Source organism: Cinclus cinclus, chromosome 12 (genome assembly GCF_963662255.1).
Source record: "Cinclus cinclus chromosome 12, bCinCin1.1, whole genome shotgun sequence".
NCBI lineage: Eukaryota > Metazoa > Chordata > Aves > Passeriformes > Cinclidae > Cinclus > Cinclus cinclus.
In genome coordinates this window covers 4,066,825-4,084,516 of record NC_085057.1, presented here as the reverse complement: position 1 = coordinate 4,084,516, position 17,692 = coordinate 4,066,825, and the positions used below count along the sequence as shown (strand labels likewise).

The 17,692-nt window shown below is 42.8% G+C and overlaps 1 protein-coding gene across 1 annotated transcript in view; it reads right to left on the bottom strand.

The window, feature by feature from the left end:
* Nucleotides 1-17,692, bottom strand: part of FOXP1 (forkhead box P1) — a 374,948-nt gene that overhangs the window by 160,879 nt on the left and 196,377 nt on the right. The gene's annotated exons all lie outside the window — the stretch shown is intronic.

The window sequence follows — 17,692 nt, the reverse complement described above, 5'->3', positions numbered from 1 at the left end:
ACTCTTGGTGTCAGGCTGTCCCTGGGTACTTCACACTCTGTGTGCCCCAACAGCATCACTGGGTCACAAGGCTGCAATGAGAATGAGGACAAGCACCCACCTCCTTACCCCAGAACCCCTGGGATTTACACACCCTGTGGAACTAAAATCAGCATTTGTGCACAAAACTCCACACACAACACACATATGCTGGTTTTCAGCTGCAAACCACTACCTCGGAGACATTATGATGACTTGTCTTATAAGTATTTCCACCTGCAAAGGCCCAGCTTCCAAGATTTAAATGCCATTAACCTGTCTGGCTTCCACCAACCCATCCCTCATCTCCCCCTCACCCAGGGGAGATGGGGTATGGAAAGCCAAGCTGTGTGTCCCAAGCACACTGCCTGCCCCACACTAACCACATGGACATGTGAACCAAATGCCCCTGTGCATCACCTCAGAAGGAAAATACTTTATCTTCAAGGAGGAACCCATTTGAATTCAGTAAACCAAGCACCTGGATGGTAGTAGGACAGATTCAAACATTCTGATTACATTTAAATCAATTTCAGCTGGTCTATGGAAACTTCTTTCAATCTGTTTTGTTAAATCTTCAAATTATGCCAGGGGACAAAAGGGTTTGGAGATTCATTATAAAGCTTCTGTCAACTCCCCTGTAAAAGCTCCAGAGATCTAAACAAACCTACAGCTTTTCCAACACCACTAGGAAATGCTTTTGGATTTTAACATGATCCTGCTCTGATACACACCAAGTATGGTGTGTTTTTCATTTTCAGCATTGTAAGGAAAGCCCATAAGCGTGATAAGGTCTAAATAAGTGTTTACATCTAAAAGGGAAGGCTGGATTACACACCAGGCAGCAACTGCATGGTAAATTTTGCTTTGGAAGAAGAGACAGGAATCAGAATCCAGAGACTGTTCCTAAGTCAAAGATATACCAGGCAATATCTATATGCTACACTGCTAAAAAAAGTATTTACCTCTTTTACCCCATAACAAATCAAAAAGAAAGAATTGATGTCACAGTTTTCTGTTTCCACCTAAATCTGGAGCTAGTTCCCAACTGGATTAAATGGAGCACTACATTAATTTGCCCCAGCAGCAGACGAGGACAAGGATGACCACCAGGAAAGACTGGGTTAGAAGGTTAAACCCAGAGATTCATACTTTTGACTGTTTTGCAGCATGACACTAATGGTGGGTGGCACGTCCCCACCTCATAGACCAAAGCTGATGGAGGAAGGACACACTCAAGAATAGACAGAAGGTGCCTCCAGCAGCCACTGTGGTGGAAAGAGATGCTAAAATCCACGTGCCAGAACAGTACAGAAGAACATCTCATTTTCCAGCACTTCCGATGCAACAAATGGGAAGTGAGAAACTGGATAAATAAGCAGCAGGGTCAGAGGAACCACCAAGCAAAGCTCTGACAGCAGCAAGAAGAATGTGCACCACTGAGGTGCAGATCCATCACTGCCTGTTCACGATTTGTTGGCTTGCCCTTCTCAGCAAAATATCTCCAGGACACAGAAAATAATTCACAACCAAACTGGTCAAGAAATTATTTATTGTCTCTGGGACTGCAAAAGTGTCCTGGAAAGAAAAAGCAGTAGAAATTACAACAATTTTTCTAACCTATAAGACTAAGAAAAATACGGATTATTTATTGTATATGGTCAGGTAAAGATCATAGTTCTTGAGAATCTTTTCCATGACAAATTTCACGCTCTGTTTTACCTTTTGAAGGTAAACCAGCCAGTTACCAGCTCAGCTGCACAGGGCCCTGGCCACCCTATGGATCCTACCCAGCAGAACTGCCAGCTACCAAAGGAATGAAGCTAGAAACAGTTTGCCAAGGGATCATGTTTAAACTTCCAAAAAAATATTTTAAAAGCAGAATTGAACATCTTTAAGCACATTTTGCTTTAAAAACACCGATTTATAAGCAGTGAACTTCAATATAACTTAAACAAGATGCCTGTACGAAACAAAAGTGTTTTGTTAAAATACCTCTGATAGAAAACTGGTATTTCAAGTGAAAAAAAGATGAAACTGTTTATTTCTTCACTGAAGTCAAATGTGAGTTGACATGAATAATCACAGTTTGGTTTGATCATTAAGTGTCATGTCATGAAAAATCAACCTGTGAGAGCTTTCCGCAAGAATGATTATTATTTGTCTTTTTGAGCACACCTAAATGAACGGAGGTGATCGTACACCGAGGATGGCTGAGATAATTGTCTCTTCCCAGCACAGAGAAGATGAACTCACAGAAGCCTATTACTGAAGTTTGTCATTCAAAATTGTGAAAGAAAAATGCAAAGCAAGGTTGACTTTATGCAACATAATTAGGTTCTGTGGGAACTGAACTGAAGCTCCAGGTGAACTATCACAAACCGTGATTCTGGTCTGAATACAACCAACACAGTGCTGGAGAAGCTGTTATGCATAATGATTTATTATAAGACATAGTAATACTCCATAACTGCTTCCATGACAGTCAGGAGACCTGGTTCTGACTTAAGAAATGTAATGGTAGAAGAGCCTATGTCCATCTCGTGTTCTAGAAAGCAGAATGATTCTCTTCTCAATTCTGCAAAGAAAAATGTGTTTTTAAAACTTAAAATATGTGGGTTATTACCAGTGTAAGTATATTTGTTTTTAATATATATATATATATAAAAATTCTTTGATATTTCATGTTATGAGGGATACAGAATGACTCTGAATTATTAAAGATCATACAAGATTTTTTTTCCCTATGAAAGGACCAAAGGTAGGCCGCAGTACCAACAACAGTTCATGAAACTTTATCCTGGAATTAAGGGGCACATAAAAAAAGAACTGTTCTGACTTAATGTCTGCTTGGTTTAAAAACTTCAGAGCAGTGACCAGTTTCTTCAGATTCCCATTTTAACCTGCACAGAACTTTTTCTAGCTTTGATGACCAGTCAAACACAAAGTCAAAGCCCTACAGCTGGGCCCACCTCTTTGGTGAATATGTTATGTTCAAAGTAATGGAGCAAAATTTCAGTGAAACAAAATCAAAAGAAGGCACTCTGTTAACAGGAGAACAACAGCTAATCATCTTCTAGATGACCTGGAGAGAAGCAGGGGGCAGCCAATTTCTTAAGGATGTGGTCAAAATTGAGAAAACATAGGTCAGATGTGAACTTCACCTGAATCAAAATAATCTTTCTGATTGCTCCAGTGTCAGCGCTTTGAGGTAAAAAACAGAACCCTAAAGGAATCTTAATTCTGAAAAAGTTCTTTGCTAATGCATTAAAAATAAGTCCATAAAGTCCATAACACAACCAAGACCAGATGCTGCCGATACACATCTCAGCTCCACTGGCCTACTAAGATGAGCAAGGTTAAGCATGGAGATTAGTAGGCAGGAGGTGGGCGCTGAAGTGTGCCACTGCTGCAATTCTGCTACCAGTATAGTTTCTGAAGACTAAGCAGCATTGTTTAATGTCAGCATGAGGGAGGATTTACTGACTGAAGCACCTGTCAGAATAAGGACCCACTCCAAGTCTGAAAGACTGAGGGACTGATATTCAGATGTCTTTAGATACCTCACCATACACGGGGGCATCTGCTGAGGCGTTTTTAACATTTCTCAATAAGCACCAATCTATGTCTTTAAGCATATCATCACCTTTAAAAAAACATCCCTGGGGTCTTCTGGCCTTAAAATCCCTGTTTAAATATACTTCCAGACTCAACCTGGACTACAGATTCACAATGTAGCCTGTGTGTTTCCAAGTTTCTTCAAGGCTGATGGCTATATATCAGATGTTAGTACTTGGAGGTGTTTACAAATACATATATGCACAAAAAGATCACAAAGCATTTCTATCCCCTGGGATCAGTGATAGGGCAAAAATGTTGTCATAAAACAACCCTTCCTAGACACGTTTGTGAAAAGATTTTAAGCTAACAAAAAGTTCAGTCTTTATTCCAGGGCAGTTAATTAAGGTTGACCAAGTCAGGCAGAAGTAAATTAACTTGGCTGATCAATTATTTATATGAAGCAGAATAAATGCCCTTAAAGAACTTGCCCCAGCCGTGAAAGGACATGTAAATTAAACACAACACAGATTTATAAAATGCATTTCTACTTTTATAGGCAGAAGAGTCAATGCTAAAATCAGTTTTAAGTGAGTGATCAGATCACAGTATCTAGCCCAAAATTCTCCAGCAGGCATTTTATTCATACATGCATGGTTTATAAATACAAGTTCTACCTATTTTTCACAAGCAGATCCCCAAAACAGGCTCAGAAATAATTTTATGGCACTTATCTGTGCAATTATTAAAAATAAAACCAAACAAAACAACCCAAACACTGTTTGGAAGAATTCCACAACACCGTAACACTGCGAAGACAGGATTTTGCCTCTTGGAAACGGAATGTGCTCTGGAGTGCAACCATCAAGGGAACACAGAGAGCAGGAGCAAAGCTGCTGCCTCCCCACAGCACAGGGACAAACACCTGCAGCACCAGCCTGGCACTGCCGTGATCCGCAACGAGGATCCTGACAGCTTTCCCAGGAGACCCCCGCCCCACTCACAGGTGGTCTCTTTTAGTCCCGGTATCTTTGGGGCGAGTGCCCAGCCAGGGAAAGAACCTCAGGCTCCATATCCCACCACCAGCAGTGAATTTTTCCAGGAACATGTTTTGATGTCCCCCAGCTGATGCCAAAACACCCATCTCCTCCAGCTGACACCCCGTGCCTAGGCTGGCGAGGCAGCCAGCAGCACCATCCTGGCATCCATAAGTTCAGTGAAAGAAAAAGGATTCACTAGTGGAAATTAAAAGCCTTGCGTAAGGTAAGGCTTGATGTGCCGTGGGGGAAGGCGTACAGATGTTCAGCTGCTCATTTACTAAATTACACCATGTCACAATTAACTGTGAATCAGCCAGCTTCACATGAGCAGCTCAAGGGCTGCCACCACGTTAAGTGCAGAAGTAACACCGGTGAGGGAAGTCCAAACTAGCCAGGTGGACCAGATAACTTCTCTTTGCCTGTGTTTGTGGTTAGCACTACTATTAGAGAGAGCTATCCCAACATATGGCATGATTTAACTAAATCAGATCATGCTGAACTCACCAGCCTTTCTCAACTTACAAACCCCTCCGCTCCCGTCATTGCAGATGGGTGAACACCCGTCATGCTTTTAGAGTTTTCAGTAGCCGTCATTTATCCTGCTGACAGGGTGTATTTTAGGTATAATTATGTACTAACTAACTATAGATCAACTGTCAGTACATTAGGGTACTTTTTGGATAAAACTTCATGCTTACCCCTTTGAAGGCCACTCGCCTACACACTACTGGTGGTTGCTGAATTGTGCAGGAGTAGGAGAAAGGAGAAGGGGATTCAAAGTGCAATTAAGGATCATCTTTAGGAATCATCCAAAATAGTAGCAAACAGAGCAAATCAGGCTTTGCTGTCCTAAAAAGTGATGCTGAGTCACGTCTGAGAGCGGGGCTTGGAGGAGGAGAGGCAAACCTGGAGCAAGGCAAGGGAAGGAACACGCACGGGATGTGTGGAAAGAGGAAACAAAGAGACAGCGACGAGGTGAAATCCTTTGATATTTCCTCAGCTTAAAGAGGTAATTCAATGCATTAAAATGGATCCTTGAAATTTCAAAGGCTGAAACTCACACAACAAAGACTGTGGAGAGTGCTATTTTCTAGGATTAGAACAAAAACGTATTGGGATTTGCTATATGATCTTACATCGGCGAGCAAGACTGTACACTTGCTGTTATGCAAGCACCATCTTCCAATAGAGAATTTTCATAATTATAACAGAAAGGCGTAAATTTTCTAATGCATGGCAGTTCAAAAAGTAATCAAGAGAATGAGCCTGAGGGCTATTTTAATGTATGCAAAGCTAGTGACCCACAGTAAATGGGAGGTAGGCTTCAATGAATGCAAAGTAATGCACACATACTAAAGACCTGGTCTGATGAGGGACGGCTAAAATTAACACCCAATTAATTTCCAAATTGACAAACAAATGAAAGCCATAAATCTACTTTCTCATTAATTTTCTTGTGGTATAATTTAAAGCAGTAATATGAGGGCAAAAACTGAGCATTATCCATCATAAATATCAAAAAAGATAGCACTGTAACACCATAAATTATGCATATTACCTGTTGTTAAAAATGATTAATGTATTATCAACTTTATCGTGCACTGTATATGTCTAGACGTATCTAAAATCTGAAATTTCATCTAGTGCTTAGGAAATAAAGGGTCCAGAAGAAATGGCATTACCTGCAGTGCATCCTTGGCTCTGCCTCCTGACTCTCTCACCTCAGCTGGACTCATCCCAAGCCTTGGGCTGCTGGAGTTTGAGTACATGGCAGAGGTGATGTGCTGGCTTCCCCAGCAAGGGAAACAAATCTCACTGCTCCTGGAGCATCCCTGTGGGCCACAGCCCTGACACCTCTTTTACACAGGGCTGCTCCCCTTCCCTGCCCTGCAGAGCCATGGGGAGGGGACAGAAGTAAAAATAAGGAGCGGGAAAACATGAAGCTGTATCTAAATTCAGTGAATTTAGCCTGTGCTCTCCAGAAGTGGTGGAGTACAATACCTTGGCCAACAGGAGAAGAACACAGGTTGCCCAACCTCCTCCCTGTGGGTCATGATGGTGACCAGCCTGGCTTGTTAACACCTATTACAAGTTTATGTCCACCTGCCACCCTCAAATCTCCTGAATGGCAGCTCCTGCCTAGGAACAGACAGCCACAAATTTTAATTTATTTATTATTTACATTTATTTATTTATTATTTTATTTATTTATTACATATACAATGCCACCAGCTCTTTCACTGTAGGAGTGTGTGGCTCACACTGCCTGGGTTCCTTCTTTCCAGCAGCAGCGTGTTCTCATCAGGGCCACAGCAACCTGAAATCATTTGGAGGCAGCTCAGTGAAAGGCTGACTGATCCTCTGCAGGAGCTGAAATTTAAGACTGCCACAGTGAGGAGAAGGGAAGGGGAACGAGGAGCCTAATCCCACTTGTACCACACTGACTTATTGTGAAATCATGGTCAAACAACTTCAGCTGTCAGAGAACCAGTCAGTGCAGCTACCCCTAAGGAAGTCTCTTCTGCTGAGGGTGTTGCTGACCACAATCAGTAAGCAAATCCAAGAATAATTAATTGAAACAGACATTAAAAAGTTTGCTGTTTGCTCTGTTCAAAAGAGCTGGAGTTGGTCCCCATGAAAAACCAGTGCAATAAAACATACCAAGCTGTGAGGACAACAGGTCTCACTCCCTTCCATGAGGTAACACCCAAAGCATTAGACAGACAATGAACAACTCAACTTTCCTCAAATTACATTTTTGCATTCTCCCTTCATTTTACACATGCACATAGAAGTTACTCCCCATCTCACCTTGGAAAAACAAACCCCCTTCGCAAAGCCAGATCTATCTCAATCTATGCCTCTCAGTTTGACAGCTATTAATTCCATATTCAGCATGAAGCTCATGCCACAGATGCATAAAAGCTCTAGAGCTGGGCCACTTCCAAGTGACTGGCAAATATGATGTAATCATTTACATACCATCATCGACAGAGTGAGGTTCCTTCCTCTCTCTTGGGGAGAGCTGTCTTTCAGCCGTGAGCTTGACAGAAATCATCCTTACCATCACCAGGATCATGGCTTATTTGGAAAGAAAGGAATGGCAAGTGGCCAAAAAAACACACAAGCCAAAACAGAAGCCATAGTTCACTGTACCAAGCGACCCCACATGGACACAAGCACCATGGCACCAGAGGAGTGACTCCTCCAGAAGGAAGGTCACAAGTGCAGCATGGTGAGGTGCAGAGGTCCCTTGGTGCTGCCCTGTGGTGAGGTGCTGTCCCTGGGGAGGTACCCACCTGCTCATCCCAGCCCAGGCACCACAGCAGCGTGGGGCTCCCTGCCGTTCCGTGCACAACAGGAACAGAAACTGCAGAGCTGCTCTCGCAGCCAGGACTTATTTGTTTGCATGCACACTGCTCTGAGCTTGCATCACAAACTCTTGCAGTCTGCCTCACAGAAAAACAGGTGACTGTTCAACCAAATGAAAACCAAAGTTGCATTTAGTAAATACAGTCAGCTTGTGCCAGACAGCAGCAGCACTGCTACAACAAGATAACACGAAACCTCGTACCAAGTGCTGGCTGTAGATGAATTAGACTCCCACCCTCCATGCACATCTCTATTAAAGCATATCTAAACTCTCTAGCAGCCTCTAGAAGTCAAAAACCACCTCAAAGCCAGGTGCAACTCTAACAATTCTGCACAATGCCATTTTCACTTCACCATTTTCACTTAGTTCAAGGTAGCAAAGGTTTGATTCATGGCAGTAACACGAGTCAATTAATGACCAGCTTGTCCACTTACACACTCCAGGTACCTCCTGCTCCCCTCCAGCCCCAACACTGGGGCAGCCCAAACAAGCAGTTTGTTTCGATCACTGATGCAAACTAGGATGTAAAGGGGATCACATTTTTATGCATATTTTGTTGTCTTCTTTTCCAAAGGGATGAAGTGGACAATTATTTAATTGTATCCTTTCTATGAACGTGTATCCAAGATATCCTAATAAATGAATTCACATATAAAGGAAGAGACAACCCCTTCACATTTTAACAAATGAATTCACACATAAAGGAATAGACAACACCTTCACACAAAAAGAGTTAACATTTCTTTCTCAAGGTCACTCAAAGAGGTTTTACTCCCTTTGTGTGAAAAGCCCTAGCCATTTACTGTTAGTGCTAACAGGTCCTGCCTGGCATTTGAAATTCAAGCCCCACTCAGAAACAATAACAAACAATAATTTTGAAAAACAAAGATGGTGCAAGCAAGTTTTTCTTGCTCATTTTCAAAACAACCCAAAAGCAACAACTACCAGGATGGCTCTCTAATTAGGACTCCCAGAAACCAAAGAACAAACAGACAGCACAGAGAAATTAGCAGATGTAAACACAGTTTTCCAGTTATAAAAAGAAGAAAAGCAGCTCCGTCATCTCGCTCACAGGAGGAGGAGCAACAAAGCACGTCTTAAATTTGGTATTTTCTCTCCATTCAAATGGCTCTCCCTCTAAAACAGATTTTCCTCAGATCTCCTCAGAAGTAAAACTGAAAGCTTTGCCTTTTCCAACTCTATCGAGGGCACATGCATCAATTAAAATCTGACATAAGAAAAGAGGGAACCCAAGAAGCCCCCGACCAAATGCTGACAAAGAACACAAGGCCGTTCTTTTGGGGTGATTACCTGGTTCATAGCCCTATACCTTTATCCTAGACCTTCTACCTCCTTGTTTGCTCCATGCAGGATTTTCTAGCCATCAGCCGTCTACCGCTGTGCTAGTCGTCTTGCAGGAGTGCTCTCTCCCTTCTGAAAAAAGCAAACAACTGGATAGATATCATTACACTAAGGAAATCTCTTGGAAAAACCAAACAACTTGCTAATCTTTCTAGCCCCTTCACCCAAGTTAAAGATAAGCAAAGCAAACCAAAGTGAGTTTCAGCCACATTCCAGGGACAAGCTCCCCTTTTTCTCCTTTATCAAAATCCCAGCATTTAAAGGTTTTTTTCCAGACCTTGCAGGATAAACTGCTGCTCACACCCGCAAACAAAGCAATATTTGTTTAATAACTGATTGCTGCCATGGGTACAGTAAACAAGGGGCCCAGCATTTGTGTTTATGAACAAACACATCATCTTGCAAGAGCAATTTAACATTAACCAGGTGGAATAATCAACAGATTTCATAGGTGACACTCGGGGCAGGACTAATGTAAACAGAGCAGGGAGGAGAAAGGGGCCACTCTTAGGGAATCAAGGTTGAGGCAAATGCATTACAGAGTAAACAGCTGGGAAGAACTCAAGACAAACAAATAGTCATTCTTCTGACATTTCAAGAAGCAGAAAGGTTGTACGTTACATGCATCAGCTGCTGACCACCATGAAATCAAACCAGTTGGGGACCAGGCCTTCTTGTTTACACAGTGCCATGTTTGCTTATAAACAACAATTTGCTGTTACCAACCTCGCATTACTCATTGCATAAACGAGCAGATCAAGTGAAATCCTGTTAACTCTTCTGTGGATTGAGGGTTTTTTCCTCCCCTTCAACAACAACAAACAAAAAAGCCTTTGCAGTCTTGCTGTGCAACCTCAAGACAACAGGCAGCAGGGGAAAATACAGAGCTGTGCATCTGTTCCGATAAAGGGGAAAGAAAGGAGTTGAAAACACTTGAAAGTGTTTCACAAAACAAGATTTACCGGCCAAACCACTGATGTGAAAGATCCATTTGCATTAAAAAAAAAAAAAATCAAAACCCAGAAAAACAACAACTGCAAAAGGTGGGGTGCAAAATTTTCATTTCACTCCTAGAACAAACAAGTAAAACAACAGCTTTCGACACAGCCCAGCCTGCCCAGCATGGCTATGGACACGTGTCATTTACACACACAGCCATGGCCATGCCAGGGCTCTGCAGCAGCAATGAAGGTATGGTTCAGCCCTCTTTCCCCTCCTTTCTCTCTCCCACCCTCAGCCCCCTTGCCTCTGCCTCCCATCACCGTTCTCTGATCTTTGTATATCTTCCCAGCTCCTCTTTGTTAGCCCAGAAGCTCCTTGGATGTCTTCTTGCAACCAAAAACCTCTGGCCCCCAACTGCTCCCCACCCAACATCTCTCTCTTGGCCCCCAGGCTTTGTGACTTTAGTCCTCAAGGTGCTCAGTACACCCAAATCCCCTGGGTCTGCCACCTTCCAGAAAGCCTTTCCTTCCCCATCTCTCATCCCTGTAACACTCATAAAATCTCCTATCGCAGCACTCCTTCAGGGAGGTTTCTCCAAGTTGTCTATCCTGAACGTGGATTTCGGGGAAGATGTGAAGTACAGGGAGAGGAGATGGGATAGTCCTAATGGGAGAGGTTAATCCAGGGCTCCAGGTTACATTCCTGCCCGGACACAATCCCTGCATGGGACCTCCATGGGTCTCTTCATCCCTCTCCTATGTAAAATAAGCCCTTTAAGATATTGTACAGTCAGGTGGGGTCAGTGGATGTAGCTGTGGGTTATGCCATGGGTCCTTTTTCCTCCCAGCTGCACCACTGTCCCTCCCTGGTTCGCCCCTACCTTTTGATGAGCACCAGCATCACCACCAAGCACTGAGGAAAATCATCTCAGTCTCAAATCTATGAAGCATCCAAGGTCACAGCTGGCCCTGGCACTAATCTCCCCTCCCTTGCCATTTCATGTGCAAACAGCATGATGGCCAGAAGCCTCCCCCCTCATCATTTTTTTACAAGTTTTAGAATATTTGTTACTCTTTTTCACAGCACAATCCTGGACATCCACAGCTGGCCAAGAACATTCATTTTCTTTTTAAGAAAATATTTAGCCTTTTGTTGTAGTTAAAAAAAATAAAAAAGAAGAAAGGTTCAAAACCACAAATCAGTACAACCTACTAATAAGACAGGTATTTAAATAAAACCCAAATGCAGTATTGTTCAGGCAACTGCCTATTTTTTAATACATCAGGTTGACAGCATAATAGCAGGCAGGATGAAAGGTGCGACTCGAGGACGGGGTTGGCGTCCGCACACCAGGAAAACAGAAGTGCTGCCCCATTTCCTGTGCTGCAGCAGAGTATTTCTGATGTCTGGGGCTGCCGGGGACTTAACTCTGAATTAATGATTACACACAATACCCTCCTTTCTCCCCTCCCTGCAGGACAGCAAGGGCCAGCCTCACCGAATGACTGTGGGCAGGCAGGCATGGGTCACGGGGGATTTAGATATTTCACAGCAGCTTCAAAAATTTAGACACTGCAACCTGAAGGCTTCTGAAAACATCAAGCTTCACATAAAAGTCCTGATATTTCCCTACTTGAGACAACTGCTCTCACCTCAGCCACGCTGCCTGTTCCACACTTCTTTTCCAGCACGTAAAATCACAGTTTATTCAGTACAAAGTAACTACACTATGATAAAAACTATAAGCATATCATTCAAATGCTTTATTGGTCAAATAGATGGATGCTTTTATTAGTCCAACCTTTTTTGTAATGGAGTGCCACTGATGACCCAGTGTTAGCCTCATTCCCTGCTATTAATCACACTTCTAAGAGCTCATTTTGCTTTAAAATCTTAAGAAATTGCTATAATTTAAAGACATGGTGTCTACATAATGGGAAATGCTTCACAGATTGTATCATTCCATATAACACAGAATTTTTATGGCAATGCTGACCACGATACCAAGGTATTACAAAACTTGAATATAATATTTTCTGTATAGGAAATCTAAATGTAAACTTCCTCTTGCATTTGTGGTTTGCCACATCCATAATGTTTTAATCACAGCCTTTTGGGAGTTGCAGTTTTCAACTGCATGTGGCTTACACAGATTAACACTACAGAAACACTCCCTGAACAAATAGAAACAGAACAAAACAAAATTAAATGAAAATTAAATAAAATGCAAGGATGGACCATGAGAGAAAGACTGTTCAAGCTACACTTGCACAATTTTCACACAAGGCATTTATCCTTTTGTTGACTATATTATCTCCTTCCTTTTTTTGCACAGGGAAAACAGATTATGTTTACTGTGAAGAACTTCTATGACAAAGTGGAAGCATCTTATGAATTTACCTACACAGAGAATTAAATTAATATAATGATGGTCCTAACCCATATTATTAAAATGTACTTTGTAAAATGTTTTGACAATGTTGACTGCTGCAGGAGGGAAAACACATTTAAGACAATTTCAGCCAAATGTAGAAGAAGAAGCCTTTCATTTTTCAAATGCAAAGTAAAAAGCATCTTTAAACATCTTCTCATGAAAGAAAATGCAGTGCAATTATGTTATATGGCACACAAAAAAGCATGTTCTTTTCCTCAGTTCTCTAACAAGATATTAGTACATCCTGGCCTTAGGAATATTATGTGTAAATCACATCATATTCATACTGTCTGAATTAATTATAACAGGAGCTGGGGAGAAATGTTAACTTTCCAGGTTGTTGCTAAGGATTAGCCCTTGTTTACAATTCTGTATTTATAGAACAAGAAAAATTTGTCAAATGAAGGGCAAAGAGGAAAGCAAGAACACAAATTTAGCTTTGATTTCAAAACAAATCAGATCTTGCAACCATTCCCTGAGAAGAAAACCACAGTTTTTAATGTGAAGATGCAAATGAGTCTCAGAATATAAAAATGTTTTATAATTCTGTGCATTCAACACTACTAGATGTTATTTAAAGAATTTATGTTAACATTTCTCATCCTCGCACAGCAAGTCCAAGATGCTGCAAACAGCATCTATTTAAAATGGATCATGTTGCTGTGGGGCACGGGGTAGCTCAGGAGGCTGATGCAGAAGGGAGCAGGGCATTTGGCCCCCTGGCACCAAACTGGGATTCATGGACTGCTTCAAAGGGATTGACAGGGCAGTGGACAGGAGGAACAAGCCCCTTGCCTTGAACAAGCAGAACACTGGCTACATGGAAATGTACAGATCCATCCTGAGTATACCATCTCAATACCACTGCAAAGGACATGATGGTCTTCCCAAACACAGCAAATCTGAGAGGTGAACAAACACCTTAAGAGAAAGGCACTCAGGAATCCAAGAAAGGTCCTTCATGCCACACTTGGTATTTCTGGAGGGCCCTGTGATGCTGGATGGCTGAAGGCTCCAAGTCCATGGGATGGGGTCCCAGTGAGCAGAGAGCCAAAGCCCTGCAGGGACCTGTGGGTCTCGGCACCTTGGCAGAACTGGCCAGGGAAGTTTGTACTGCTCGTTATTCTGAGGATGAAGAAAGCACTTCGGCCTCCAGCACTTTCATTTCTTTGCACAAACAAAGGCACACCCACTACAATTAAATTGCAAAACCCTTTTCATTAGGACTCCTTGTTTTCACACACCTCAAGCCTTCCAAGACCTGCAGTCCTCCTTATGCTCCCATCACACTATGTGCTTGTGTGTGGATAACGAAGCAAGGGCTCTTTAATGGTTTCAATTTATGGAGAAACAAATGGAAAAATGTTTTTCCTCTTAAAAATAAAAACAATAACAAAAACAAAAAAACCATAACCACCAGCTTCTGAGCAGGGTGACTTGCAAAAAAACGCTGAGCATCCACAATGGAGAGCATCTAACCCCCCCACAAGAATCAGGCCCATAACACAATATAAAAAAATGCACTTAGCTAAGCTTTTGTGGAAACACAGAAGGACTTTTTGCCTTCTTGGCCTGTCCAAGAGCTTGGCTCTCAGATTACTGCAAGGACAGCACGACGCATCAGGGAAACCAAATGTGTCTGTGCACACTGGTATGTAAGCTAACACACAAACACATACACACACATGTGCTATCCAAGCACCCAGCATGCCAGTTCACATCAGCCACAGCAGAATGAGCAGGACAGAAGAGGTGCCTTCATCCCCAGTTTTTCCTTTATGTTTTCTTTCCCAGGAATAGCTCCAGTCTCAGTCCAGAGAAAGGATTCCATCCACCTCATCACACTTCTATGCAGGAGATGTGTACATGCAGCATGTTCCTCAACAGCCACACACATGGATCCCAAGCACCCAAAAATATAGTTGGTCCTCTCCACACTGGCCCAATAGAGAAGCGGGAAGAGAAGTGTGATTTTTTTTTCACCTCAAAATTTCATCCTGTGCCTGAGAAAAGTCCCAAAAAAAGCTCTGTCGAAACCAATTTCTTTCTAACTCCCCCTAAAAAGCACATATGCACACTTTTGAGTCAGAATGAAGGAAACAAGAGTTCTTAATCCCTCTTCTGCATTCACCCGTGGCTAAGGAGCAATGTCCACCTCTAACCCACTGTCAGCCACGGCTGGAAGAGGGAGAGGCAACACCACACTGGATTTGCAGGACACCAAGCGAGCCTCTCCAGCTTGCCTTGGCCAACAACAGTGAAAAACCGTGAGCATTCCTGTGGCTGCCCATACCTTTTCCATGCATGATGTCAATGGAACAGAAAGCCTCCCAACAGACAGCACTGAGGCTCTATGACCTCTCCAGACCCAGCTGTTCAGCCCTGGGCTGGGAGGGTCCTTCACTGCCAAGCCCGGCAGAAGTTGCTCCATGCTCCAGGAAATGGCCTTTCTGATGCTGAACCCCCATCAGTATGTGGAGGCCGTTTACAACCAGACATGAGTGTTTAATGTTCAAAATCTGCACTGAAGACAGTACTTGAACATCTCCAGCCGCATGCAGGTGCATAGTCCCACAGATGTGCTGGCTCCTGAACACTGTAGAGCTAAGGCATGTGGCTTCCTGCTCCAAGGGCTTGTGAAAGAGAAGGATACACTCTATTTACAGCCTATTCCAGACAAGACTATTCAATGTCAGGATGTGCCATAAGAGGGTAATTTGCACCCTAAACTGGATTGTGCGATACCACAGTCACAGACCGTATGATCTCTTCCTTTGGATCAGAATTGTTTGCACAAGTCAAAGCACAACAAGGCGAGTAACAAAACATACAGTATTTTGTTCCCCACTGCAGCCACATATTTCAACCGCCTCAGCCGAATTCTTAAAGTAAACACAGCTTTAAAAGAAAATAACTTGAATAAAGAGCTTCTGGAAAGTTCTGACCAATTATGCATGCAAGAATTCTGCTACTGCTTCCTCTCATCATCTGAAAAATAAACCAAACACCCAACTTCCACAACTATCTACAAAAGCGCTATTTTTCTGAAACATGTTACAATACTATCTGAGGTCTGCAAGTTCTAATGAATGCATCTTGTTTTGCAAAATACACAGAGGAGCTCAATTAAATGAACAACTGTAAAGGAAATAGAGCTGATAAAGGAATTAATGCTCTGTGTGCCAGATCACAACGTAGCATCTAGGATAACAAAGCCATGTCAAACATGCAACCGCTGAAGACTTTAAAAAATGAAATAACAAAGTTAAACCCCAAAATACTTAAACATACAAAATCAGGATGTGCAAAAGCTATTTTCAATAATTGACAGGGGAGCATGGGCAGCAACAAACAGATCTCTTGCAGCCGTTACTTCAAGACTTACTAAATACATAAAAAGACGGATTGTTTTGTAAATGACCACCTGCTCCGCTGGCGATCCGCTCCTTTCTCACTGCCCAACCTGTGTTTTTCCAAAGACCACGCTAACCCAATTTCCCATCCGCCAAGACATGGCTGAAATTACTTCTCAAGTCTGAGTCGGCAGCTTGGTCTCCTTTTTCTCTTTCCCTTCCCTGCTTGCCTGTGCCGCTCGGGCTGCCCACACGCTGGAAGGGAGCCGCCAGCCCCGGTGCCTGCTCCGGCTGTCGGCACACACGACACCGGTGGGAGCACAGATTAGAGCTCAGCCGGAAGGGAGACAGTCAGGGTTCTGCAAAACCTCGCACGTCGGCTTTTCTCCTTTCGCAGTTGGCGTGTGAACTTGTAACTCGGAAATTGCAAGTTCCCACCAATTTTTTTGGCAACTCGAATGTAATTTTTAGGAAAACATAGTATGCAGTTTCTGGCACGCGGAACTACGCGCGAAGACTTTTCAGACAAAATATGCAAAGGTGATGGTCTCACAAGACTTTAAGGGCTTGCTTGGATGGAACACGGTTTGGAAGACAAGAGTACAAAATTCCGACTCCCACAAGCAGTAATAGGAATCTGTGTTCAAGCAGCTCCACAGACACTTACTCACAAAACAGGCATAATATCTGCATATGGAACAGCCTCAGCAATGTGATGTACCCACGGTTCTGCACCATACAGCAAACTGGGCACCTAGAGACACCTAAAACAGTCCTTCTCCTACACTTTTGACTTAAAAGGCAAGATTACAGGCACTTTCTGGCAGCCTTGAACATCAGGATACTCGGGGGAGAGGAGGGAGGAAAATACTTTAAATTACAGAGATGCTAATCTCCCAGTATTGATGTGTCCACCTATTCATCAAGTTGCTTCAGCAAAACATCTGCCTTGAGACACAGGCCTTGTGAGCAGCATGAGAAGTCCTTGTTGGGGCTGCAGCCTCTTCAAGTCAACACAACAAACATCACTATTTGCCCTGCTCGTCTGGTCACGGACTGAGTGAGGGTTGCATGCACCTATTTGTATGACCTGGCCACTGGCAAAGACTACTGCCATTCCTTCCTCCTCTTAACAGACATGAATTTAGCAGAGGATTTATTTATTCCCTTCTTTTTCTAAGACCTTTGGTAGAGGAATGAAGCTAGAGGAGCTTCTTCAGTCACTCCCAGGACTGCTGAGCTATGCAGAGCTTACAACAATGAAGATCCCGTGGGTGGTAGCTGCTATTACCACCATGGAGGGAGGAATACAAGGGAAACAGTATGGACAGTGTCAGAGTCCCATGCACCACAGCCAACAGCTTCAACAACACTAAATATACACAAATTATTAATTACCAACATTATGGCCCATAGATGGTCATGGCTCACCAAAGGCGTCCAGATGAAGAACTGTAGTGACTTCAATTAAAGGGTAAGAAGCACCATGATTAATACAGCCTGAACCTAATTCTGTTGAACTGAATGTGAGAGAACACAGACTGTTCTATTTGAAAAGGCATATAATGTATGTGTGCATGGACATTTGTATATATGCATCTACACGCTCCAC